The sequence below is a fragment of the Protopterus annectens genome, chromosome 9.part0 (genome assembly GCF_019279795.1).
Source record: "Protopterus annectens isolate FY-2018-M chromosome 9.part0, PAN1.0, whole genome shotgun sequence".
In the NCBI taxonomy this organism is placed as follows: Eukaryota; Metazoa; Chordata; order Ceratodontiformes; family Protopteridae; genus Protopterus; species Protopterus annectens.
In genome coordinates, this window is record NC_056743.1 from 1006575562 (window position 1) to 1006603039 (window position 27478).

A 27478-nucleotide genomic window follows, 5' to 3' on the forward strand; every position below is an offset into this window, starting at 1 on the left:
AAGGGGGGAGAACCAGTTTCAGAGCAGATGAGAAAACAGAAAAGAAAGTCAGCAAATATATAAAAAAATTAAGACAATTCAGAACTCTAAAAAGTTAAAATGCCAAGGAATATACTTATCTGCCTTATAATTCCAGATTGTTTGAGAAACATTCCAGTGAGAAAACAATGAGATTCTAAGAGTGTATGCAGGAATTTACAAATAGGGCCTATTTTTAAATCAGCAAGCCTTGAAACAATCAGATAACACAAAGGCTGCTAGACCAGTTTTATAAACCTCTACACTACCACCGGAATACGGGTGGACCAGTTTCAGAAAAGATGAGAAAATAGCAACAAAGTCAGCAAATATACAAAATAATTCAGTTAGGAAAAATTAAGATAATGCAGACCTCTGAAAAGTTAAAGTGCCAAGGAATATACTTATCTGCCTTATAATTCCAGATTGTTTGAGAAGGACTCCAGTCAGGCCACAAGGAGATAGTGTATGCAGGAATTTACAAATAGGGACTATTATTAAATCAGGTAGCCTTGAAACAATCAGATAACACAAAAGATATTAGACCAGGTTTATGAACTTTAACACCACCACAGGGATGGGGGGAGAGAAAAGTTTCAGAACAGATGAGAAAACAGCTAACAAAGCCAGCAAATATATAAAATAATTCATTCAGGCAAAAAATTAAGACAATGCAAAACTTTAAAAAGTTTGGAGTGCTTCTTAAGCAATCTGGAATTATACGTTTCAGAAGAGATGAGAAAACAGCAAAGAAAGTCGGCAAATATATAAACTAACTCAGTCAGGCAATAAATTTAAGACAATGCAGAACTCCGAAAAGTTAAAATGCCAAGGAATATAGTTATCTGCCCTATAATTCAAGATTGTTTCAGAAGCACTCTAATCAAAACACAAGGAGATTCTAACAGTGTATGCAGGAATTTACAAATAGGGACTATTTTTAAAACAGTAAGCATTGAAACAATCAGCTAACACAGAAGCAGTTTGCCCACTTTTATAAACTTTAACACCACCACCCCAGGAATAGGGGGGAGAACCAGTTTCAGAACAGATGCGAAAACAGAAAAGAAAGTCAACAAATATATAAAATAACTCAGTCAGGGAAAAAAATTAACAGAATTCAGAACTCTAAAAAGTTAAAGGCTGCTAGACCAGTTTTATAAACATCTACACAACCACAGGAAGAGGGGGCAGGGGGCAGTTTTAGAACAGATGAGAAAACAGCAATAAAGTCAGCAAATATACAAAATAATTCAGTTAGGAAAAAAAATTAAGACAATGCAGAGCTCAGAAAAGTTACAATGCCAAGGAATATACTTATCTGCCTTTTAATTCAAAATTGTTTAAGAAGCACTCCAGTTAGGAAAAATTAAGACAATGCGGAACTCTGTAAAGTGAAAGTGCCAAGGAATACACTTATCTGCCTTATAATTCCAGATTGTTTGAGAAAAACTCCAGTCAGAACACAAGCAGATTCTAACAATGTATGCAGGAATTTACAATTAGGGACTATTTTTAAATCAGCAAGCCTTGAAACAATCAAAAAACACAAAAGGTATTAGACCAGGTTTTTAAAGTTTAACACCACCACAGGAATAAGGGGGCGGGGGGGACCAATTTCGGAACAGATGAGAAAACAGCTAATAATGTCAGCAAATATAGCAAATAATTCAGTCAGGCAAAAAATTAAGACAATGCAGAACTCTGAAAAGTAAAGGTAGCAAGGAATAAACTTATCTGTCTTATAATTCCAGAATGTTTGAAAGGCACTCCAAGGAGATTCTAACAGTGTATGCAGGAATTTACAAATAGTGACTATTTTTAAATTCGTAAATCATGAAACAATCAGATACCACAAAATGTGTTAGACCAGTTTTATAAACTTTAACAGCACCACATGAATAGGGGAACCAGTTTTAGAAGAGACGAGAAAACAACAAGCAAAATTAGCAAATATATAAAATAATTCAGTCCTGTAAAGAAAATTAAGAGAATGCAGAACTCTGAAAAGTTAAACTGCCAATGAATATACTTATCTGCCTTATAATTCCAGATGATGTGAGAAGCAGTCCAGTCAGAGCACAAGGAGATTCTAACAGTGTATTTTGGAATTTACAAATAGGGACTATATTTCCATCAGGAATCCTTGAAACAATCACATAATACAAAAACTATTAGACCTGTTTTATAAACTTTAACACCACCACAGGAATAAGAAAAAATAGTCCCTATTTGTAAATTCCTGCAGCACTGTTAGAGCTAAAGCTTTTAGACCAGTTTTATAATCTTTAACACCAACAGAGGAATAGCGGGGGAACCAGTTTCAGAGCAGATGAGAAAACAGCAAAGTCAACAAATATATAAAATAATTCAGTCAGGCAAAAAAATTAAGACAATGCAGAACTCTGAAAAGTTAAAGTACCAAGGAATATACTTATCTGCCTTATAATTCCAGATTGTTTGAGAAGCACTCCAGTCTGAACACAAGGAGATTCTAACAGTGTATGCAGGAATTTACAAATAGGGGCTATTATTAAATCAGGAAGCCTTGAAACAATCAGATAACACAAAAGGTATTGGACCAGGTTTATGAACTTTAACACCACAACAGGAATGGGGGGAGAAAGGTTTCAGAACAGATGAGAAAACAGCAAACAAAGCCAACAAATATATAAAATAATTCAGTTAGGAAAAAAATTAAGACAATGCAGAACTTTAAAAAGTTTGGAGTGCTTCTCAATCAAACTGGAATTATAAGTTTCAGAAGAGATGAGAAAACAACAAAGAAAGTTGGCAAGTATGTAAAATAATTCAGTCAGGCAATAAATTTAAGACAATGCAGAACTCTGAAAAGTTAAAATGCCAAGGAATATAGTTATCTGCCCTATAATTCAAAATTGTTTGAGAAGCACTCCAGTCAGAACACAAGGAGATTCTAACAGGGACTATTTTTAAACCAGCAAGCATTGAAACAATCAGCTAACACAGAAGCGGTTTGACCAGTTTTATAAATTTTAACACCACCACCCCAGGAATAGGGGGGAGAACCAGTTTCAGAACAGATGAGAAAACAGAAAAGAAAGTCAGCAAATATATAAAATAATTCAGTTAGGCAAAAAAATTAAACAATTCAGGACTCTAAAAAGTTAAAGTGCCAAGGAATATACTTATCTGCCGTATAATTCCTGATTGTTTGAGAAGCACTCCAGTCAGAACACAAGGAGATTCTAAGAGTGTATGCAAGAATTTACAAATAGGGACTATTTTTCTAAATCAGTAAGCCTTGAAACAATCAGATAAAACAAAATGTGTTAGACCAGTTTTGTAAACTTTAACACCGCCACATGAATAGGGGGAATCAGTTTTAGAAGAGATGAGAAAACAGCAAGCAAAGTTAGAAAATATACAAAATAATTCAGTCCGGTAAAAAAATTAAGAGAATGCAGAACTCTGAAACGTTAAAGTACCAAGGAATATACCTATCTGCCTTATAATTCCAGATTGCTTGAGAGGTATTCCAACTAGAGCAGAAGGAGATTCTAACAGTGTATGTAGAAATTTACAAATAGGGACTATTTTTAAATCAGCAAGCATTGAAACAATAAGATAACACAAAAGGTATTAGACTATTTTTATAAACTTTAACATCACCATAAGAATGGGGGGACCAGTTTCAGAAGAGATGAGAAAACACAAACAAAGCCAGCACCTATATAAAATAATTCTTTCAGGCAAAATAATTAAGACAATGCAGAACTCTGAAAAGTTAAAGTGCCAATGAATATACTTATCTGTCTTATAATTCCAGATTATTTGAGAAGCACTCCAGTCAGAGCACAAGGAGATTTGAACAGTGTATTTAGGAATTTACAAATAGGGACTATATTTCCATCAGGAAGCCTTGAAACAATCACATAATACAAAAATTGTTAGACCTGTTTTATAAACTTTAACACCACCACCAGAATAGGAAAAATAGTCCCTATTTGTAAATTCCTGCAACACTGTTAGAATCTCCTTCTGTTCTGACTGGAGTGCTTCTCAAACAATCTGGAATTATAAATTTCAAAAGAGATGAGAAAACAGTAAACAAAATCAACAAATATATAAAATAATTCAGTCAGGCCATAACATTAAGAAAACACAGAACTCCAAAAAGTTAAAATGCCAAGGAATATAGCTATCTGCCTTATAATTCTAGATTATTTGAGAAGAACTCCAGTCAGAACACAAGGAGATTATATTAGTGTATGCAGGAATTTACAAATAGGGACTACTTTTAAATCAGCAAGCCTTGAAACAATCAGATAACACAAATGACATTGGACCAAGTTTATAAACTTTAACACCACCACAGGAATAGGGGGACCAGTTTCAGAACAGATGAGAAAACAGCAAACAAAGCCAGCAAATATATAAAATAATTTGTTCAGGCAAAACAATTAAGACAATGCAGAACTCTGAAAAGTTAAAGTGCCAAGGAATATACTTATCTGTCTTATAATTCCAGATTGTTTGAGAAGCACTCCAGTCAGAACACAAGGAGATTCTAACAGTGCATGCAGGAATTTACAAATAGTGACAATTTTTAAATCAGCAAGCCTTGAAAAAATCAGATAACACAAAAGCTGTTAGAACAGTTTTATAAACTTTAACACCACCTCAGGAATAGTGGGGGAACCAGTTTCAGAACAGATGAGAAAACAGCAAACAAAGACAGCACATATATAAAATAATTCAGTCAGGCAATAAAATTAAGACAATTCAGAAATCCAAAAAGTTAAAATGCCAAGGAATATAGTTATCTGCCTTATAATTCTAGATTGTTTGAGAAGCACTCCAGTCAGGAGACAAGGAGATTCTATCAGTATATGCAGGAATTTACAAATACGGACGATATTTAAATCAGCAAGCCTTGAAAAAATCAACTAAAAGAAAAGCTGTTAGACCAGTTTTATAAAGTTTAACACCACCACCACAGGAATAGGGGGGAGAAACAGTTTCAGGACAGATGAGAAAACAGCAAAGAAAGTCAGCAAATATATAAAATAATTCAGTCAGGTAAAAAAAATTAAGACAATTCAGAACTCTAAAAAAGTTAAAGTGTCAAGGAATATGGGTTTCTATTAGCTGACTGAGGAAGCATTCTTTCAAATGCCTCTTCGTCGAACTTGAAATGATGAAAAGGGAAAATGACGAAGCGGCATAAAGAAATTGCTTTGCATTGTCTGTACTTTGTCGTTTTCATCACTGTAGCGCAATCTCAGAGTTGGTATATTAAAGTAGGAGGGGTATGGGGGGCACAGCTCCCGATGTCAGGGGTTGTGAAGCCTCCCATTTTATGTTATGTTTTAAGTTTTTTTTTTTTTTTTTTTTTTTTTTGTAACAGAGATTTTTTTCCCTTGGGAAAAAAAATCACTTTTCTAAGTGTTCGAGTTTTTAAGCTTTCGCTTACATGGAGTCAGTAAATCATGGTTCACTTTTCTAAGCATTCGATGATTTAATATAGACCCAAGGATTATACTTATCTGCCTTATAATTCCAGATCGTTTGAGAAGCACTCCAGTCAGAACACAAGGAGATTCTAAGAGTGTATGCAGGAATTTACAAATAGGGACTATTTTTAAATCAGCAAACCTTGAAACAATCAGATAACACAAAGGCTGCTAGACCAGTTTTATAAACCTCTACACCACCAAAAGAATACGGGTGGACCAGTTTCAGAACAGATGAGAAAACAGCAACAGAGTCAGCAAATATACCAAATAATTCAGTTAGGAACAAATTAAGATAATGCAGAACTCTGAAAAGTTAAAGTGCAAAGGAATATACTTATCTGCCTTATAATTCCAGATTGTTTGAGAAGGACTCCAGTGAGAACACAAGGAGATTCTAACATTGTATGCAGGAATGTACAAATAGGGACTATGTTTAAGTCAGCAAGCCTTGAAACAATCAAATAACAGAAAGGCTTTTAGACCAGTTTTATAAACTTTAACACCAACAGAGGAATAGTGGGGGAAGCAGTTTTAGAACAGATGAGAAAACAGCAGTCAGTAAATATATAAAACAATTCAGTCAGGCAAAAAATTAAGACAATTCAAAACTCTAAAATGTTAAAGTGCCAAGGAATATACTTATCTGCCTTATAATTCCAGATTGTTTGAGAAACACTCCAGTCAGAAAACAATGAGATTCTAAGAGTGTATGCAGGAATTTACAAATAGGGACTATTTTTAAATCAGCAAGCCTTGAAACAATCAGATAACACAAAGGCTGCTAGACAAGTTTTATAAACATCTACACAACCACAGGAATAGGGGGTGGGGGCAGTTTTAGAACAGATGAGAAAACAGCAATAAAGTCAGCAAATATACAAAATAATTCAGTTAGGAAAAAAATTTAAGACAATGCAGAGCTCAGAAAAGTTACAGTGCCAAGGAATATACTTATCGGCCTTTTAATTCAAAATTGTTTAAGAAGCACTCCATTCAGAACATAAGGAGATTCTAACTGTGCATGCAGGAGTTTACAAATAGTGATTATTTTTAAATCAGCAAGCATTGATAACACAAAAGCTGTTAGACCAGTTTTATAAACTTTAACACCACCTCGGGAATGGGGGGGGGCAGTTTCTGAACAGATGAGAAAACAGCAAACAAAGACAGCAAATATATAAAATAATTCACTCAGGCAAAAAAATTAAGACAATGCGGAACTCTGAAAAGTGAAAGTGCAAAGGAATATACTCATCTGCCTTATAATTCCAGATTGTTTGAGAAGAACTCCAGTCAGAACACAAGCAGATTCTAACAATGTATGCAGGAATTTACAATTAGGGACTATTTTTAAATCAGCAAGCCTTGAAACAATCAAAAAACACAAAAGGTATTAGACCAGGTTTTTAAAGTTTAAAACCACCACAGGAAAAGGGGGGGGGGCAGTTTTGGAACAGATGAGAAAACAGCAAATAATGTCAACAAATATAGAAAATAATTCAGTCAGGCAAAAAATTAAGACAATGCAGAACTCTGAAAAGTAAAAGTGGCAAGGAATAAACTTATCTGTCTTATAATTCCAGAATGTTTGAAAAGCACTCCAGTCAGAACACAAGGAGATTTTAACAGTGCATGCAGGAATTCACAAATAGTGACTATTTTTAAATCAGCAAATCATGAAACAATCAGATAACACAAAATGTGTTATACCAGTGTTATAAAATTTAACACCACCACATGAATAGGGGGAACCAGTTTTAGAAGAGACAAGAAACCAGCAAGCAAAGTTAGCAAATATATAAAATAATTCAGTCCTGTAAAAAAAATAAGAGAATGCAGATCTCTGAAAAGTTAAAGTGCCAAGGAATATACTTATCTGCCTTATAATTCCAGATTGCTTGAGAGGTACTCCAATCAGAGCAGAATGATATTCTAACAGTGTAATTCTAGATTGTTTGAGAAGAACTCCAGTCAGAACACAAGGAGATTCTATTAGTGTATGCAGGAATTTACAAATAGGGACTACTTTTAAATCAACCAGCCTTGAAACAATCAGATAACACAAATGGTACTGGACCAGGTTTATAAACTTTAACACCACCACAGGAATAGGGGGGACCAGTTTCAGAACAAATGAGAAAACAGCAAACAAAGCCAGCAAATATATAAAATAATTCATTCAGGCAAAACAATTAAGACAATGCAGAACTCTGAAAAGTTAAAGTGCCAATGAATATACTTATCTGCCTTATAATTCCAGATTGTTTGAGAAGCACTCCAGTCAGAATACAAAGAGATTCTAACAGTGTATGTTGAAATTTACAAATAGGGGCTATTTTTCCATCAGGAAGCCTTGACACAATCAGATAACACAAAAACTGTTAGACGTGTTTTATGAAATTTAACACCACCACAGGAATAGGAAAAATAGCCCTATTTGTAAATTCCTGCATACTCTGTTAGAATCTCCTTGTGTTCTGACTGTAGTGTTTCTCAAACAATCTGGAATTATAAGTTTCAGAACAGATGATAAAACAGCAAACAAAGTCAGCAAGTATATAAAATAATTCAGTCAGGCAATAAAATTGAGACAATGCAGAAATCCAAAACATTAAAATACCAAGGATTATAGTTATCTGCCTTATAATTCTAGATTGTTTGAGAAGCATTCCAGTCAGGACACAAGGAGATTCTAACAGTGTATGCAGGAATTTACAAATACGGACTATATTTAAATCAGCAAGCCTTGAAAAAATCAACTAAGAGAAAAGCCGTTAGACCAGTTTTATAAAGTTTAACACCACCACCCCAGGATTAGGGGGGGGTTAAACAGTTTTAGGACAGATGAGAAAACAGCAAACAAAGTCAGCAAATATATAAAATAATTCAGTCAGGTAAAAAAACTTAAAGCAATTCAGAACTCTAAAAAGTTAGTGTGTCAAGGAATATGGGTTCCTATTAGATGACTGAAGAAGCATTCTTTCAAATGCCTCTTGGTTGAACTTGAAAAGATGAAAAGGGAAAATGATGAAGCAGCATATAAGCGAATTCTTTCCCTGGGAAAGAAATCGCTTTACCATGTCTGTTACTTTGTCATTTTCGTCACTGTAGCGTGATCTCAGAGTTGGTATATTTAAGTAGGAGGGGTATGGGGGGCACAGCCCCCAATGTCGGGGGTTTTGAAGCCTCCCACTTTATGTTATGTTTTAAGTGTTTTTTTTTTTTTGTAACAGCGATTTTTTTCCCTTGGAAAATAAAATTGCTGTTCTACGCGTTTTTAATCTTTCACTTACATGGAGTCGATAAATCATGGTTCACTTTTCTAAGCATTCAATAATTTAATATAGACCCAAGGAATATACTTATCTGCCTTATAATTCCAGATCATTTGAGAACCACTCCAGTCAGAACACAAGGAGATTCTAAGAGTGTATGCAGGAATTTACAAATAGGGACTATTTTTAAGTCAGCAAGCCTTGAAACAATCAGATAACAGAAAAGCTTTTAGACCAGTTTTATAATCTTTAACACCAACAGAGGAATAGCGGGGGAACCAGTTTCAGAACAGATGAGAAAACAGCAAAGTCAACAAATATATAAAATAATTTAGTCAGGCAAAAAAAATTAAGACAATGCAGAACTCTGAAAAGTTAAAGTACCAAGGAATATACTTATCTGCCTTATAATTCCAGATTGTTTGAGAAGCACTCCAGTCAGACCACAAGGAAATTCTAACAGTGTATGCAGGAATTTACAAATAGGGACTATTATTAAATCAGGAAGCCTTGAAACAATCAGATAACACAAAAGGTATTGGACCAGGTTTATGAACTTTAACACCACCACAAGAATGGGGGGAGAAAAGTTTCAGAACAGATGAGAAAGCAGCAAACAAAGCCAACAAATATATAAAATAATTCAGTCAGGCAAAAAATTTAAGACAATGTAGAACTCTGAAAAGTTAAAATGCAAAGGAATATAGTTATCCGCCTTATAATTCAAAATTGTTCGACAAGCACTCCAGTCAGAACACAAGGAGATTTTAACAGGGACTATTTTTAAACCAGCAAGCATTGAAACAATCAGCTAACACAGAAGCAATTTGACCAGTTTTATAAATTTTAACACCACCACCCCAGGAATAGGGGGGAGAACCAGTTTCAGAACAGTTGAGGAAAACAGAAAACAAAGTCAGTAAATATATAAAATAATTCACTTAGGCAAAAAAATTAAGACAATTCAGAACTCTAAAAAGTTAAAGTGCCAAGGAATATACTTATCTGCCGTATAATTCCTGATTATTTGAGAAGCACTCCAGTCAGAACACAAGGAGATTCTAAGAGTGTATGCAGGAATTTACAAATAGGGACTATTTATAAATCAGCAAGCCATGAAACAATCAGATAACAGAAAATATGTTAGATCTGTTTTATAAACTTTAACACCATCGCATTAATGGGGGGAACTAGTTTCAGAACAGATAAGAAAACAACAAACACCATCTGCAAATATGTAAAATAATTCAGTCAAGCAATAAAATTAAGACAATGCAGAACTCCAAAAAGTTAAAATGCCAAGGAATATAGCTATCTGTCTTATAATTCTAGATTGTTTGAGAAGAACTCCAGTCAGAACACAACTAACTGTATATGCAGGAATTTACAAATAGTGATTATTTTTAAATCAGCAATCCTTGAAACAATCAGATAACACAAAAGCTGTTAGACCAGTTTTACAAACTTGAACAGCACCTCGGGAATTGGGGGGGGGGGCATTTTCTGAACAGATGAGAAAACAGCAAATAAAGTCATCGAATATGTAAAATAATTCATTCAGGCAAAAAATTTAAGACAATGCGGAACTCTGAAAAGTGAAAGTGCCAAGGAATATACTTATCGGCCTTATAATTCCAGATTGTTTGAGAAGCAGTCCAGTCAGAACAAACAGAGATTATAATAGCGTATGCAGGAATTTACAAATAGGGACTATTTAATTTAGCAAGTCTTGAAACAATCAGATAACACAAAAGCTGTTAAACCTTTTTTATAAACTTTAACACCACCACAGGAATAGGAAAAATAGTCCCTATTTGTAAATTTCTGCAACACTGTTAGAATCTCCTTCTGTTCTGACTGGAGTGCTTCTCAAACAATCTGGAATTATAAGTTTCGGAATGGATGAGAAAACAGCAAACAAAGTCATCAAATATAAAAAATAATTCAGTCAGGCAAAAAAATTAAGACAATGCACAACTCTGAAAAGTTAAAATGCCAAGAAATATACTTATCTGCCTTATAATTCCAGATTGTTTGAGAAGCATTCCAGTCAAACACAAGCAGATTCTAGCAATGTATGCAGGAATTTACAAATAGGGACTATTTTTAAATCAGCAAGCCTTGAAACAATCAAAAAGCACAAAAGGTATTAGCCCAGGCTTTTAAACTTTAACACCACCACAGGAATGGGGGGGACCAGTTTTGGAACAGATGAGAAAACAAACAAAGCCAGCAAATACATAAAATAATTCATTCAGTCAAAAAAATTAAGACAATGCAGAACTCTGAAAAGTTAAAGTGCCAAGGAATATACTTATCTGTCTTATCATTCCAGATTGTTTGAGAAGCACTCCAGTCAGAACACAAGGAGATTCTAACAGTGTATGCAGGAATTTACAAATAGTGACTAATTTTAAATCAGCAAGCCTTGAAACAAGCAGATAACACAAAAGCTGTTAGACCAGTTTTATAAACTTTAACACCACCCCGGGAATGGGGGGGGGGGTTCAGAACAGATGAGAAAACAGCAAACAATGTCAGCAAATATAGAAAATAATTCAGTCAGGCAAAAAATAAGACAATGCAGAACTCTGAAAAGTAAAAGTGGCAAGGAATAAACTTATCTGTCTTATAATTCCAGAATGTTTGAGAGGCACTCCAGTCAGAACACAAGGAGATTCTAACAGTGTATGCAGGAATTTACAAATAGTGACTATTTTTAAATCAGCAAGCCATGAAACAATCAGATAACACAAAATGTGTTAGACCAGTTTTATAAACTTTAACACCACCACAGGAATAGGAAAAATAGTCCCTATTTGTAAATTCCTGCAAGACTGTTAGAATCTCCTTCTGTTCTGACTGGAGTGCTTCTCAAACAATCTGGAATTATACATTTCAAAAGAGATGAGAAAACAGCAAAGAAAGTCAGCAAATATATAAAACAATTCAGTCAGGCAATAAAATTAAGACAATACAGAACTCCAAGAAGTTAAAATGCCAAGGAATATAGCTATCTGTCTTATAATTCTAGATTGTTTAAGAAGAACTCCAGTCAGAACACAAGAAGATTCTATTAGTGTATGCAGGAATTTACAAATAGGGACTACTTTTAAATCAGCAAGCCTTGAAACAATCAGATAACACAAATGGTATTGGACCAGGTTTATAAACTTTAACACCACCACAGGAATGGGGGGGACCAGTTTCAGAACAGAGGAGAAAACAGCAAGCAAAGCCAGCAAATATATAAAATAATTCATTCAGGCAAAAAAATTAAGACAGTGCAGAACTTTGAAAAGTGAAAGTGCCAAGGAATATACTTGAGAAGAACTCCAGTCAGAACACAAGCAGATTCTAACAATGTATGCAGGAATTTACAAACAGGGACTATTTTTAAATCAGAAAGCCTTGAAACAATCAAAAAACACAAAAGGTATTAGACCAGGTTTTTAAACTTTAACACCACCACAGGAATGGGGGGAGGGGGACCAGTTTTGGAACAGATGAAAAAACAGCAAACAAATCCATCAAATATATAAAATAATTCATTCAGTCAAAAAATTAAGATAATGCAGAACTCTGAAAAGTTAAAGTGCCAAGAAATATACTTATCTGTCTTATAATTCCAGATTGTTTGAGAAGCACTCCAGTCAGAACACAAGGAGATTCTAACAGTGTATGCAGGAATGACAAAATAGGGACTATTTTTAAATTAGCAAGCTATGAAACAATCAGATAACACAAAATGTGTTAGACCAGTTTTATAAACTTTAACACCACCACAGGAAAAGAGAGGGCTAGTTTGAGAACAGATAAGGAAAAAGCAAACAAAAACATTAAATATTCAAAATAATTCAGTCAGGCAAAAAAATTAAGACAACGTAGACCTAATTCCAGATTGTTTGTGAAACACTCCAGTCAGAACACAAGGGTATTTTAACAGTGTATGCAGGAATTTAAAAATAGGGAGTATTTTTAAATCAGTAAGCCTTGAAACAATCAGATAAAACAAAAGGTATTAGACCAGTTTTATAAACTTTAACACCACCACAGGAATGGGGATGCAGTTTCAGAACAGATGAGAAAACAGCAAACAAAGCCAGCAAATATATAAAATAATTAATTCAGGCAAAAATATTAAGACAATGTCGACCTATGAAAGTTAAAGTGCCGATGATTATACTTATCTGCCTTATAATGCCAGACTGTTTGAGAAGCACTCCAGTCAGAACACAAGGATATTGTAACAGTGTTTGCAGAAATCTACAAATAGGGACTATTTTTAAAACAGCAAGCCTGGAAACAATCAGATACCACAAAGGATGTTAGACCAGTTTTATAAACTTCAACACAACCACATGTATGGGGGAAGGATCAGTTTCGGAACAGATCAGAAAAAAGCAAACAAAGTCTGCAAATATATAAAATAATTCAGTCAGGCAAAAAATTAAGACAATGTAAAATTTTAAAACTTTAAAGTGCCAAGGAATATACTTATCTGCCTTATAATACCAGATTGTTTGAGAAGCACTCTAGTCAGAACATGAGGAGATTCTAACAGTGTATGCATGAATTTACAAATAAGGACTATTTTAAAATTAGCAAGCCTTGAAACAATCAGATAACACAAAAGCTGTTAGTCCAGCTTCATTAACTTTTAATACCACCACATGAATAGGGGGGAACCAGTTTCAAAAGGGATGAGAAAACAGCAAACAAAGGCTGCAAATATATAAAATAATTCAGTCATGCAAGAAAATTAAGACAATGCAGAACTCTGAAAAGTTAAAGTGGCAAGGAATATACTTATCTGACTTAGAATTTATAATTCCAGATTGTTTGAGAAGCACTCCAGTGAGAACACAAGGAGATTCTAACAGTGTATGCAGGAATTTACAAATAAGGACTATTTTTAAATCAGCAAGCATTGAAACAATTACGTAACACAAAATGTGTTAGATCAGTTTTATAAACTTTAACACCACCACAGGGATAAGGGAGGAACCAGTTTCAGAACAGATGAGAAAACGGCAAACAAAAGTAAGCAAGTATAGAAAATAATTTAGTCAGGCAAAAAAATGAAGACAATGTAGACCTTTGAAAAGTTAAAGTGCCAAGGAATATACTTATCTGCCATATAATTCCAGATTGCTTGAGAAGCACTCCAATCAGAACACAAGGAGATTCTAACAGTGTATGCAGGATTTTACAAATACGGACTATTTTTAAATTAGGAAGCCATGAAATAGTCAGATAGAAAATCTGTTAGACCAGTTTTAGAAACTTTATCACCACCACAGGAATGGGGGGGGGCAGTTTCATAACAGATGAGAAAACAGCAAAGAAAGTCAGCAAATGTGTAAAATAATTAAGCAAGGCAAAAAATTAAGACAATTCAGAACTCTGAAAATTTAAAGTGCCAAGGAAAATACTTATCATTCTTATAATTCCAGATTATTTGGAAAGGACTCCAGTCAGTACACAAGGAGATTCTAACAGTGTATGCAGGGATTTACAAACAGGGACTAATTTTAAATTAGCAAGCCATGAAACAATAAGATAACAGAAAAGCTGTTAGTCCATTAGTATATACTTTAAGACCACCACAGGAATAGGGGGAACCAGTCTGAGAACAGGAAAGAAAAAAGCAAAAAAAAAAAAAAAAATCAGTAAATACGTAAAATAATTCAGTAAGGCAAAAAAATAAGACAATGTAGACCCCTGAAAAGTTAAATGCCAAGGAATATACTTATCTGCCTTATAATTCCAGACTGTTTGAGAAGCACTGCAGTCAGAACACAAGGATATTCTAACAGTGTATGCAGGAATTTACAAATAGGGACTATTTTTAAATCAGCAAGTCTTGAAACAATCAGATAACACAAAAGGTATTAGACCAGTTTTATAAACTTTAACACCACCACAGGAACTGGGGGGGGGGTGCAGTTTCAGAACAGATGAGAAAACAGCAAACAAAGCCAGCAAATATACAAAATAATTCATTCAGGCAAAAAAATTCAGACAATGTAGACCTCTGAAAAGTTAAAGTGCCTAGGAATAAACTTAGCTGGTTTATAATACCAGATTGTTTGAGAAGCACTCCAGTCAGAACACAAGGATATTCTAACAGTGTATGAAGGAAATTAGAAATAGGGACTATTTTTAAAATAGCAAGCCTTGAAACAATCATTTAACACAAAGTATGTTAGACCAGTTTTATAAACTTCAACACCACCACATGAATGGGGGGAGGGACCAGTTTCAGAACAGATGAGAAAACAGCAAACAAAGTCAGCAAATACAGAAAATAATTCAGTCAGACAAAAAATTAAGACAATGTAGACCTCTGAAAAGTGAAATTGCCAAGTAATATACTTACCTACCTTATAATTCCAGATTGTTTGAGAAGGACTGCAGTCAGAACACAAGCAGATTCTAACAGTAAATGCAGGAATTTAAAAATAGGGAGTATTTTTAAATTAGCAAGCCATGAAACAGTCAGATAACAGAAAATCTTTTAGACCAGTTTTATAAACTTTAACACCATACACAGGAATGGGGGGGGGGGCAGTTTCAGAACAGATGAGAAAACTGCAAAGAAAGTCAGCAAATGTGTAAAATAATTCAGTCAGGCAAAAATTAAGACAATGCAGAACTCTGAAAAGTTAAAGTGCCAAGGAATATACTTATCTGCCTTATAATTCCAGATTGTTTGAAAAGGACTCCAGTCAAAAAACAAGGAGATTCTAACAGTGTATGCAGGAATTTACAAATAAAGAGTATTTTTAAAACAGCAAACCTTGAAACAATCAGATAATGCAAAGGCTGTTAGACCAGTTCTATAAACTTCAATACCACCACAGGAATGGGGGTGGGGAGGGAACTAATTTCAGAACAGATGGGAAAACAGACACGAAATTCAGCAAATGTACAAAATAATTCATTCAGGCAAAAAAAGTAAGATGATGCAGAACTCTGAAAAGTTAAAGTGCCAAGGAATATAATTCCAGATTTTTTGAGAAGGACTCCAGTCAGGACATAAGGAGATTCTAACAGTGTATGCAGGAATTTACAAATAAGGAGTATTTTTAAATTTGCAAGCCATGAAACAATCAGATGACAGAAAAGCTGTTAGACCAGTTTTATATGTTTTAACACCACCACAGGAATGGGGGGGGGGCAGTTTGAGAACAGATAAGAAAAAAGCAAACAAAATCATTAAATATTTAATATAATTCAGTCAGACAAAAGACTAAGCCAATGTAGAGTTAAAGTACCAAGGAGTATACTTATCTGCCTAATTATTCCAGACTGTTTGAGAAGCACTCCAGTCAGAGCGCAAGGATAATCTAACAGTGTATGCAGGAATTTACAAACACGGGCTATTTTTAAATCAGCAAGCCTTGAAACAATCAGATAACACAAAAGGTATTAGACCAGTTTTGTAAACTTTAACACCACCACAAGAATGGTGAGGGGGCAGTTTCAGAACCAACGAGAAAACAGCAAAGCCATTAAATATATACAATAATTCATTCAGGGAAAAAACTAAGACAATATAGACCTCTGAAAAGTTAAAGTGCCAAGAAATACACTTATCTGCTTTATACCAGATTGTTTGAGAAGCACTCCCATCAGAACAGCAGGAGATTCTAACAGTGTATTCAGGAATTTACAAATAAGGACTATTTTTAAATCATCAAGCCTTGAAACAATCAGATAACACAAAAGGTGTTAGACTAGCTTTATGAACTTTTAACAGCACCACAGGAAAAGGGGAGTAACCAGTTTCAGAACAGATGAGAAAACAGCAAACAATGTCAGCAAATATATAAAATAATTCAGTCAGGCAAAAACATTAAGACAATGTAGACCTCTGAAAAGTTAAAGTACTAAGGAATATACATATCTGCCTTATAATTCCAGATTGTTTGAGAAGCACTCTAGTCAGAACACAAGGATATTATAATGTATGCTGGAATTTACAAATAGGGGCTATTTTTAAATCAGCAAGCCTTGAAACAATTAGATAACACAAAAATTGTTAGATCAGTTTTATAAACGTTAACACCCCTACAGGAATAAGGAGGGAAGCACTTTCAGAACAGATGAGAAAACAGCAAAGAAATTCAGCAAATATGTATAATTCAGTCAGGCAAAACATTAAGACAATGCAGAACTCTGAAAAGTTAAAGTGCTGAAGAATATACTTGTCTGCCTTATAATACCAGATTGTTTGAGTAGCACGCCAGTCAGAATGCAAGGATATTGTAACAGTGTATGCAGGAATTTACAAATAGGGACTATTTTTAAAACAGCAAGCCTTGAAACAATCAGACAACACAAAGGCTGTTAGACCAGCTTTGTAAACTTCAACACCACCACACAAATTGGGGGGTACCAGTTTCAAAACAGATTAGAAAACAGACACCAAAGTCTGCAAATATATAAAATAATTTATTCAGGCAAAGAAATTAAGACAATGCAAAATGACTTAGAATTTATAATTCCAGATAGTTTGATAAGCACTCCAGTCAGAAAATGAGGAGATTCTAAAATGTAGGCAGGAATTTACAAATAGGGACTATTTTTAATTCAGCAAGCCTTGAAAGAATTAATTAACACAAAAGATCAGTTTTATAAACGTTAACACCACCACATGAATAAGGGGGGAACCAGTTTCAGAACAGATGAGAAAACAGCAAATAAAGTCAGCAAATATAAAACATAATTCAGTCAGGGAAAAATTAAGACAATGTAGACCTCTGAAAAGTTAAAGTGCAAATGAATATACTTAGCTGCCTTATAATTCCAGATTGTTTGAGAAGTACTCCAGTCAAAACACAATGAGATTCTAACAGTGTATGCAGGAATTTAGAAATAGGGACTATTTTTTTAATTAGCAAGCCATGAAACAGTCAGATAACAGAAAATCTGCTAGACCAGTTTTCTAAACTTTAACACCACCACAGGAATAGGGGGGACCAGTTTGAGAGCAGATAAGTAAAAAGCAAATAAAAACGGTAAATATTCAAAGTAATTCAGTCAGGCAAAAAATTAAGACAATGTAGACCTTTGAAAAGTTAAAGTGCCAAGGAATATACTTATCTGCCTTATAATTCCAGATTGTTTGAGAAGCAGTCCAGTCAGAACACAAGGGTATTCTAACAGTGTATGCAGGCATTTACAAACAGGGAGTATTTTTAAATCAGCAAGCCTTGAAACAATCAGAAAACACAAAAGGTATTAGACCAGTTTTATAAACTTTAACACCACCACCACCACAGGAATGGGGGGGGGGGACCAATTTCAGAACACATGTGAAAACAGCAAACGGAGTCTGCAAATATATAAAATAATTCAGTCAGGCAAAAAAAAAACGACAATGTAGAACTGTGAAAATTAAAGTGCCGAGGAATATACTTATCTGCCTTATAATGCCAGACTGTTTAAGAAGCACTCCAGTCAGAAGGATATTGTAACAGTGCATGCAGAAATTTAGAAATAGGGACTTTTTTTAAAACAGAAAGCCTTGAAACAATCAGATACCACAAAGGATGTTAGACCAGTTTTATAAACTTTTTAGAACAGATCAGAAAACAGCAAACAAAGTCTGCAAATATATAAAATTATTCAGTCAGGCAAAGAATTAAGACAATGTAAAACTCTAAAAAGTTAAAGTGCCAAGGAATATCCTTATCTGCCTTATAATACCAGATTGTTTGAGAAGCACTCCAGTCAGAACATGCGGAAATTCTAACAGTGTATGCAGAAATTTACAAATAGGGACTATTTTTAAATTAGTAAGCCTTGAAACAATCAGATAACACAAAAGCTGTTAGACCAGCTTCATCAACTTTTAACACCACCACAGGAATAGGGGGGACCAGTTTCAAAAGAGATGAGTAAACAGCAAAGTCTGCAAATATATAAAATAATTCAGCCTTGCAAAAAAAATAAGACAATGCAGAACTCTGAAAAGTTAAGTGGCAAGGAATATACTTATATGACTTAGAATTTATAATTCCAGATTGTTTGAGAAGCACTCCAGTCAGAACACGAGATTCTAACAACGTATGCAGGAATTTACAAATAGGGACTATTTTTAAATCAACAATCCTTGAAACAGTTAGGTAACACAAAATGTGTTAGATCAGTTTTAGAAACTTTAACACCACCACAGGAATAAGGGGGGAACCAGTTTCAGAACAGATGAGAAAACGGCAAACAAAAGTCAGCAAATATAAAAAATAATTCAGTCAGGCAAAAAAAAAAAAATAAGACAATGTAGACCTTTGAAAAGTTAAACTGCCAAGGAATATACTTATCTACCTTATAATTCCAGATTGTTTGAGAAGCACTCCAAGCCATGAAACAGTCAGATAACAGAAAATCTGTTAGACCAGTTTTAAAAACTTTGACACCACCACAGGAATGGGTGGGGGGGGGGCACTTTCATAACAGATGAGAAAACAGCAAAGAAAGTCAGCAAATGTGTAAAATAATTCAGTACGTCAAAAATTAAGACAATGCAGAACTCTGAAAGTTTAAAGTGTCAAGGAAAATACTTATCATTCTTATAATTCCAGTTTGTTTGAGAAGGACTCCAGTCAGTACACAAGGAGATTCTAACAGTGTATGCAAGAATTTACAAATAGGGACTATTTTTAAAATAGCAAGCCATGAAACAATCAGATAATGGAAAAGCTGTTAGACTGGCATCATATACTTTAAGACCATGACAGGAATAGGGGGGAACCAGTCTGAGAACAGATAAGAAAAAAAGCAAAACAAAAATCAGTAAATATGTAAAATAATTCAGTAAGGCAAAAAATTAAGACAATGTAGAACTCTGAAAAGTTAAAGTGCCAAGGAATATACTTATCTGCCTTATAATTCCAGATTGTTTGAGAAGGACTCCAGTCAGTACACATTGAGATTCTAACAGTGTATGCAGGAATTTACAAATGAGTCTTTTTAAATTTGCAAGCCATGAAACAATCAGATAACAGAAAAGCTGTTAGGCTGGTTTTATATACTTTAACACCACCACATGAATGGGGGCGGGACCAGTTTGAGAACAGATAAGAAAAAAACAAACAAAATCATTAAATATTTAATATAATTCAGTCAGGCAAAAAACTAAGACAATTTAGACATCTGTAAAGTTAAAGTACCAAGGAGTATACATATCTGCCTTAATATTCCAGATTGTTTGCGAAGCACTCCAGTCAGAGCACAAGGATATTCTAACAGTGTATGCAGGAATTTACAAATAGGGACTATTTTTAAATCAGCAAGCCTCGAAACAATCAGATAAAAAAAGATATTATACCAGTTTTATAAACTTTAACACCATACACAGGAATGGGGGGGGGCAGTTTCAGAACAGATGAGAAAACAGCAAACAAAGCCATTAAATATATAAAATAATTCATTCAGGCAAAAAACTAAGACAATGTAGACCTCTGAAAATTTAAAGTGCCAAGGAATACACTTATCTGCTTGATAATACCAAATTGTTTGAGAAGCACTCCAGTCAGAACACAAGGATATTCTAAAAGTGTATGCAGGAATTTACAAATAGGGACTATTTTTAAAACAGCAAGTCTTGAAACAATCAGACCACATGAATAAGGGAGTACCAGTTTCAGAACAGATGAGAAAACAGCACAGTCTGTAATTATATAAAATAATTCAGTCATACAAAAATGCTGAACTCTGAAAAGTTAAAGTGCCAAGGAATATACTTATATGCCTTAAAATTCCAGATTGTTTGAGAAGCACTCCCATCAGAACAGAAGGAAATTCTAACAGTGTATGCAAGAATTTACAAATAGGGACTATTTTTAAATCAGCAAGCCTTGAAACAATCAGATAACACAAAAGCTGTTAGACCAGCTTTATGAACTTTTAACACCACCGCAGGAATAGGGGGAACAAGTTTCAAAAGAGATGAGAAAACAGCAAACAGAGTCTGCACATATATAAAATAATTCAGTCATGCAAGAAAATTAAAACAATGCAGAACTCTGAAAAGTTAAAGTGGCAAGGAATATACTTATCTTCCTTATAATACCAGATTGTTTGAGAAACACTCCAGTCAAAGCACGATGAGATTCAAACAGTGCATGCAGGAATTTACAAACAGGGACTATTTTTATATCAGCAAGCCTTGAAGCAATTAGATAACACAAAAGGTGTTGGATCAGTTTTATAAACGTTAACACCACCACAAACAGCAAAGTCAACAAATATAGAAAATAATTCAGTCAGGCAAAAAACAATAAGACAATGTAGACCTCTGAAAAGTTAAGGTGGCAAGGAATATACTTATCTGCATTATAATTCCACATTGAGAAGCACTGCAATCAGAACATGAGGAGATTATAACAGTGTATGCAGGAATTTACAAATAGGGCTATTTTTAAATTAGCAAGCCATGAAACAGTCAGATAACAGAAAATTAGTTAGACCAGTTTTATAAACTTTAACACCACCACAGAATAGGGGGGGGGACCAGTTTCATAACAGACGAGAAAACAGCAAAGAAAGTAAGCAAATGTGTAAAATAATTCAGTCAGGGAAAAATTAAGATTATGCAGAACTCTGAAAAGTTAAAGTGCCAAGGAATATTCTTATCTGCCTTATAATTCCGGATAGTTTAAGAAGAACTCCAGTCAGAACACAAGGAGATTCTAACAGTGCATACAGGAATTTACAAATAAGGAGTATTTTTAAATCAGCAAACCTTGAAACAATCAGATAACACAAAGGCTGTTACATCAGTTTTATAAACTTCAACACCACCACAGGAATGGGGGGGGGGGGCAATTTCAGAACAGATGAGAAAACAGCAAAGTCTGCAGATGTATGAAATAATTCAGTAAGGCAAAAAAAATTAGACAATGTAGAACTGTGAAAAGTAAAAGTGCCAAGGAATATAATTATCTGCATTATAATTCAACATTGAGAAGTACTGCAGTCAGAACATGAGGAGATTCTAACAGTGTATGCAGGAATTTGCAAATAGGGACTATTTTTAAATCAGCAAGTCTTGAAACAATTAGATAACACAAAAGGTGTTAGATCAGTTTTATAAACGTTAATACCACCACAGGCATAAGGGTGGAACCAGTTTCAGAACAGATGAGAAAACAGGAAACAAAGTCAGTAAATATATAAAATAATTCAGTCAGGCAAAAAATTAAGACAATGTAGACTTCTGAAAAGTTAAAGTGCCAAGAAATATACTTATCTGCCTTATAATTCCAGACTGTTTGAGAAGCACTGCAGTCAGAACACAAGGAGATTCTAACAGAGTATGTAGGAAGTTACAAATAGGAACTATTTTTAAATTAACAAGCCATGAAACAGTGAGACAACAGAAAATCTATAAGACCAGCTTTTTAAACTTTAACACCCCCACAGGAATGCGGGGGGGGGCTGTTTCATAGCAGATGAGAAAACAGCAAAGAAAGTCAGCAAAAATGTAAAATAATTCAGTCAGGCAAAAAACTAAGACAATTCAGAAATCTGAAAAGTTAAAGTGCAAGGAATATACTTATCTGCCTTATAATTCCAGATTGTTTGAGAAGGACTTCAGTCAGAACACAAGGAGATTCTAACAGTGTATGCAGGAATTTACAAATAAGGACTATTTTTAAATCAGTAAACCTTGAAACAATCAAATAACACAAAGGCTGTTAGACCAGTTTTATAAACTTCAACACCACCACAGGAATTGGGGGGGGGGGGCAGTTTCAGAACAGATGAGAAAACAGACACCAACTTCAGCAAATGTACAAAATTATTCAGTCAAGCAAAAAAAAAAGGACAATGCAGAACTCTGAAAAGTTAAAGTGCCAAGGAATATATTTGTCTGCCTTATAATTCCAGATTGTTTGAGAAAGATTCCAGTCAGTACAGAAGGAGATTCTAACAGTGTATGTAGGAATTTACAAATAGGGACTATTTTTAAATTAGCAAGTCATGACACAATCAGATAATGGAAAAGCTTTTAGACTGATATTATATACTTTAACACCACCAAAGGAATAGGGGGAACCAGTCTGAGAACAGATAAGAAAAAAGCAAATAAAATCAGTAAATAAGTAAAATAATTTAGTCAGGCAAAAAGTAAGACAGTGTAGACCTCTGAAAAGTTAAAGTGCCAAGGAATATACTTATCTGCCTTATAATTCCAGATTGTTTGAGAAGCACTGCAGTTAGAACACAATGATATTCTAACTGAGTAGGCAGGAATTTAAGAATAGGGACTATTTTTAAATCAGCAAGTTTTGAAACAATCAGATAGCACAAAAGGTATTAGGCCAGGTTTATAAACTGTAACACCACCACAGGAATGGGGGGAGGGCAGTTTCAGAACAGATGAGAAAATAGCAAACAAAGCCAGTAAATAGATAAAATAATTTAGCCAGGCAAAAAATTCAGACATCGCAGAACTCTGAAAAGTTAAAGTGCAAAGGAATATACTTATCCGCCTTACAATTCCAGACTGTTTGAGAAGGACTCCAGTCAGAACATATGGAGATTCTAACAGTGTATGCAGGAATTTACAAATAGGGACTATTTTTAAATTAGCAAGCCATGAAACAATCAGATAATAGAAAAGCTATTACACCAGTTTTATAAACTTTAGCACCTCCACAAGAATATGGGTGAACCAGTTTCAGAACAGATGTAAAAGCGGGAAACAAAAGTCAGCAAATATGTAAAAATATTCAGTCAGGCAAAAAATTAAGACAATGCAGAACTCTGAAAAGTTATATGCCAAGGAATATACTTATATGCCTTAAAATTCCAGATTGTTTGAGAAGCACTCCCATCCGAACAGAAGGAGATTCTAACAGTGTATGCAGGATTTCACAAATAGGGACTATTATTAAATCAGCAAGCCTTGAAATAATCAGATACCAAAAAAGCTGTTAGACTAGCTTTATGTACGTTTAACACCACCACAGGAATAGGGGGAACCAGTTTCAGAAGAGATGAGAAAACAGCAAACAAAGTCTGTAAATATATAAAATAATTCAGTCATGCAAGAAAATTAAGACAATGTAGAACTCTGAAAAGTTAAAGTGGTAAGGAATATACTTATCTGACTTAGAATTTATAATTCCAGATTGTTTGAGAAGCACTTCCGTCAGAGCACAAGGAGATTCTAACAGTGTATGCAGGAATTTACAAATAGGGACTATTTTAAATCAGCAAGACTGGAAAAAATTAAATAACACAAAATGTGTTAGATCAGTTTTATAAACGTTAACACCACTACAGGAATAATAGGGATCCAGTTTCAGAACAGATGAAAAAACAGCAAACAAAGTCAAGAAATATAGAAAATAATTCAGTCAGGCAAAAAAAAAAAATAAGACAATGTAGACCTCTAAAAAGTTAAAGTACCAAGGAATATACGTATCTGCCATATAATTCCAGATTGTCTGAGAAGCACTCCAGTCAGAACACAAAGAGTATGCAGGAATTTAGAAATAGGGACTATTTTAAAAAATTAGTAAGCCATGAAACAGTCAGATAAAAGAAAATCTGTTAGACTAGTTTTATCAACTTTAACATCACCACAGGAATAAGGGGGACCAGTTTCATAACAGATGAGAAAACAGCAAAGAAAGTTTGCAAATGTGCAAAATAATTCAGTCAGGCAAAAAATTAAGACAATGCAGAACTCGGAAAAGTTAAAGTGCAAAGGAATATACTTATCTGCCTAATAATTCCAGATTGTTTGAGAAGGACTCCAGTTAGAACATAAGGAGATTGTAACAGTGTATGCAGGAATTTACAAATAAGGAGTATTTTTAAATCAGCAAACCTTGAAACAATCAGATAACACAAAGGCTGTTAGACCAGTTTTGTAAACTTCAGCACCACCACAGGAATAGGGGGGGGGGGCAGTTTCAGAACAGATGAGAAAAGTGACACCATAGTCAGCAAATGCACAAAATAATTCAGTCAGGCAAAAACATTACGACAATGCAGAACTCAGAAAAGTTAAAGTGCCAAGGAATATATTTATCTGCCTTATAATTCCAGATTGTTTCAGAAGGACTCCAGTCGGTACACAAGGAGATTCTAACAGTGTTTGCAGAAATTCACAAATAGGGACTATTTTTAAATTAGCAAGCCATGAAACAATCAGATAACAGAAAAGCTGTGAGACTGGTTTTATATACTTTAACACCACCACAGGAATAGGGGGAGAAGCAGTTTGAGAACAGATAAGAACAAAGCAAACAAAATCAGTTAATATTTAAAGTAATTTAGTCAGGCAAAAAATTAAGACAATGTAGACCTCTGAAAAGTTAAATTGCCAAGGAATATACTTATCTGCCTTATTATTCCAGATTGTTTGAGAAGTACTCCAGTCAGAACACAAGGATATTCTAACAGGGTATCCAGTAATGTACAAATAGGAACTATTTTTAAATCAGCAAGCCTTGAAACAATCAGATAACACAAAAGGTATTAGACCAGTTTTATAAACTTTAAAACCACCACAGGAATGGGGGGGGGGGGCAGTTTCAGAACAGATGAGAAAACAGCAAACAAAGCCAGCAAATATATAAAATAATTCACCCAGCCAAAAAATTAATACAATGTAGACCTCTGAAAATGAAATTGCCAAGGAATATACTTATCTGCCTTATAATGCCAGATTGTTTGAGAAGCACTCCAGTCAGAACACAAGGATATTGTAACAGTGTATGCAGGAATTTACAAATAGGGACTATTTTTAAAACAGCAAGCCTTGAAACAATAAGATACCACAAAGGATGTTCGATCAGTTTTATAAACTTCAACACCACCACACGAATGGTGGGGGGAACCAGTTTCATAACAGATGAGAAAACAGCAAAGTCTGGAAATATATAAAATAATTCCATCAGGCAAAAAATTAAGACAATGTAGAACTCTGAAAAGTTAAATTACCAAGGAGCTTACTTATCTGCCTTATAATTCCAGATTGTTTGAGAAGCACTCCTGTCAGAACACGAGGAAATTCTAACAGTGTATGCAGGAATTTATAAATAGGGACTATTTTTAAATCAGCAAGCCTTGAAACAATTGGATAACACAAAAGGTATTTGGTCAGTTTTATAAACTTTAACACCACCACGGGCATAATGGGGGAACCAGTTTTCAGAACAGATAAGAAAACAGCAAACAAAGTCAGCAAATATATAAAATAATTCAGTCAGGCAAAAAAATTAAGACAATGTAGACCTCTTACAAAGTTAAAGTGCCAAGGAATATGCAAATACGGACCATTTTTTAAATAGTAAGCCATGAAACAGTCAGATAACATAAAATCTGTTAGACCAGCTTTTTAATCTTTAACACCATCACAGGAATGGGGGTGGGGGGGCGTTTCATAACAGATGAGAAAACAGGAAAGAAAGACAACAAATATGTAAAATAATTCAGTCAGGCAAAAAAATTAAGACTATGCAGAACTGTGGAAAGTTAAAGTGCCAAGGAATATACTTATCACGCTTATAATTCCAGATTGTTTGAGAAGGACTGCAGTCAGAACACAAGAATATTCTAACAGTGTATGCAGGAATGTACTAATTGGGACTATTTTTAAATCAGCAAGCTTTGAAACAATCAGATAACACAAATGGTATTAGACCAGTTTTATAAACTTTAACACCACCACCACAGGAATGGTGAGGGCAGTTTCAGAACAGATGAGAAAACAGCAAACAAAGCCAGCAAATATATAATAATACCAGATTGTTTGAGAAGCACTCCAGTCAGAACACAAGGATATTCTAATAGTGTATGCAGGAATTTACAAATAGGGTCTATTTTAAAACAGCAAGCCTTGAAACAATCGGATAACACAAAGGGTGTTTGACCAGTTTTATAAACTTGAACACCACCACATGAATGGGGAGGGGGTAGTTTCAGAATAGATGAGAAAACAGCAAAGAAAGTGTGCAAATATATAAAATAATTCAGTCAGGCAAAAAATTAAGAAAATGCAGAACTCTGAAAAGTTAAAGTGCCAAGGAATATATTTATATGCCTTAAAATTCCAGATTGTTTGAGAAGCACTCCAGTCAGAACACAAGGATATTCTAATAGTGTATGCAGGAATTTACAAATAGGGACTATTGTAAAACAGCAAGCCTTGAAACAATCGGATAACACAAAGGGTGTTTGACCAGTTTTATAAACTTGAACACCACCACATGAATGGGGAGGGGGTAGTTTCAGAATAGATGAGAAAACAGCAAAGAAAGTGTGCAAATATATAAAATAATTCAGTCAGGCAAAAAATTAAGAAAATGCAGAACTCTGAAAAGTTAAAGAGCCAAGGAATATATTTATATGCCTTAAAATTCCAGATTGTTTGAGAAGCACTCCAGTCAGAACAGAAGGAGATTCTAACAGTGTGTGCACAAATCTACCAATAGGGGCTTTTTTAAATCAGCAAGCCTTGAAACAATCAGATAACATAAAAGCTGTTAGACCAGCTTTATGAACTTTTAACACCAACACAGGAATAGGGGGAACCAGTTTCAGAAGAGATGAGAAAACAGCAAAGTCTGCAAATATATAAAATAATTCAGTCATGCAAGAAAGTTAAGACAATGCAGAACTTTGAAAAGTTAAAGTGGCAAGGAATATACTTATCAA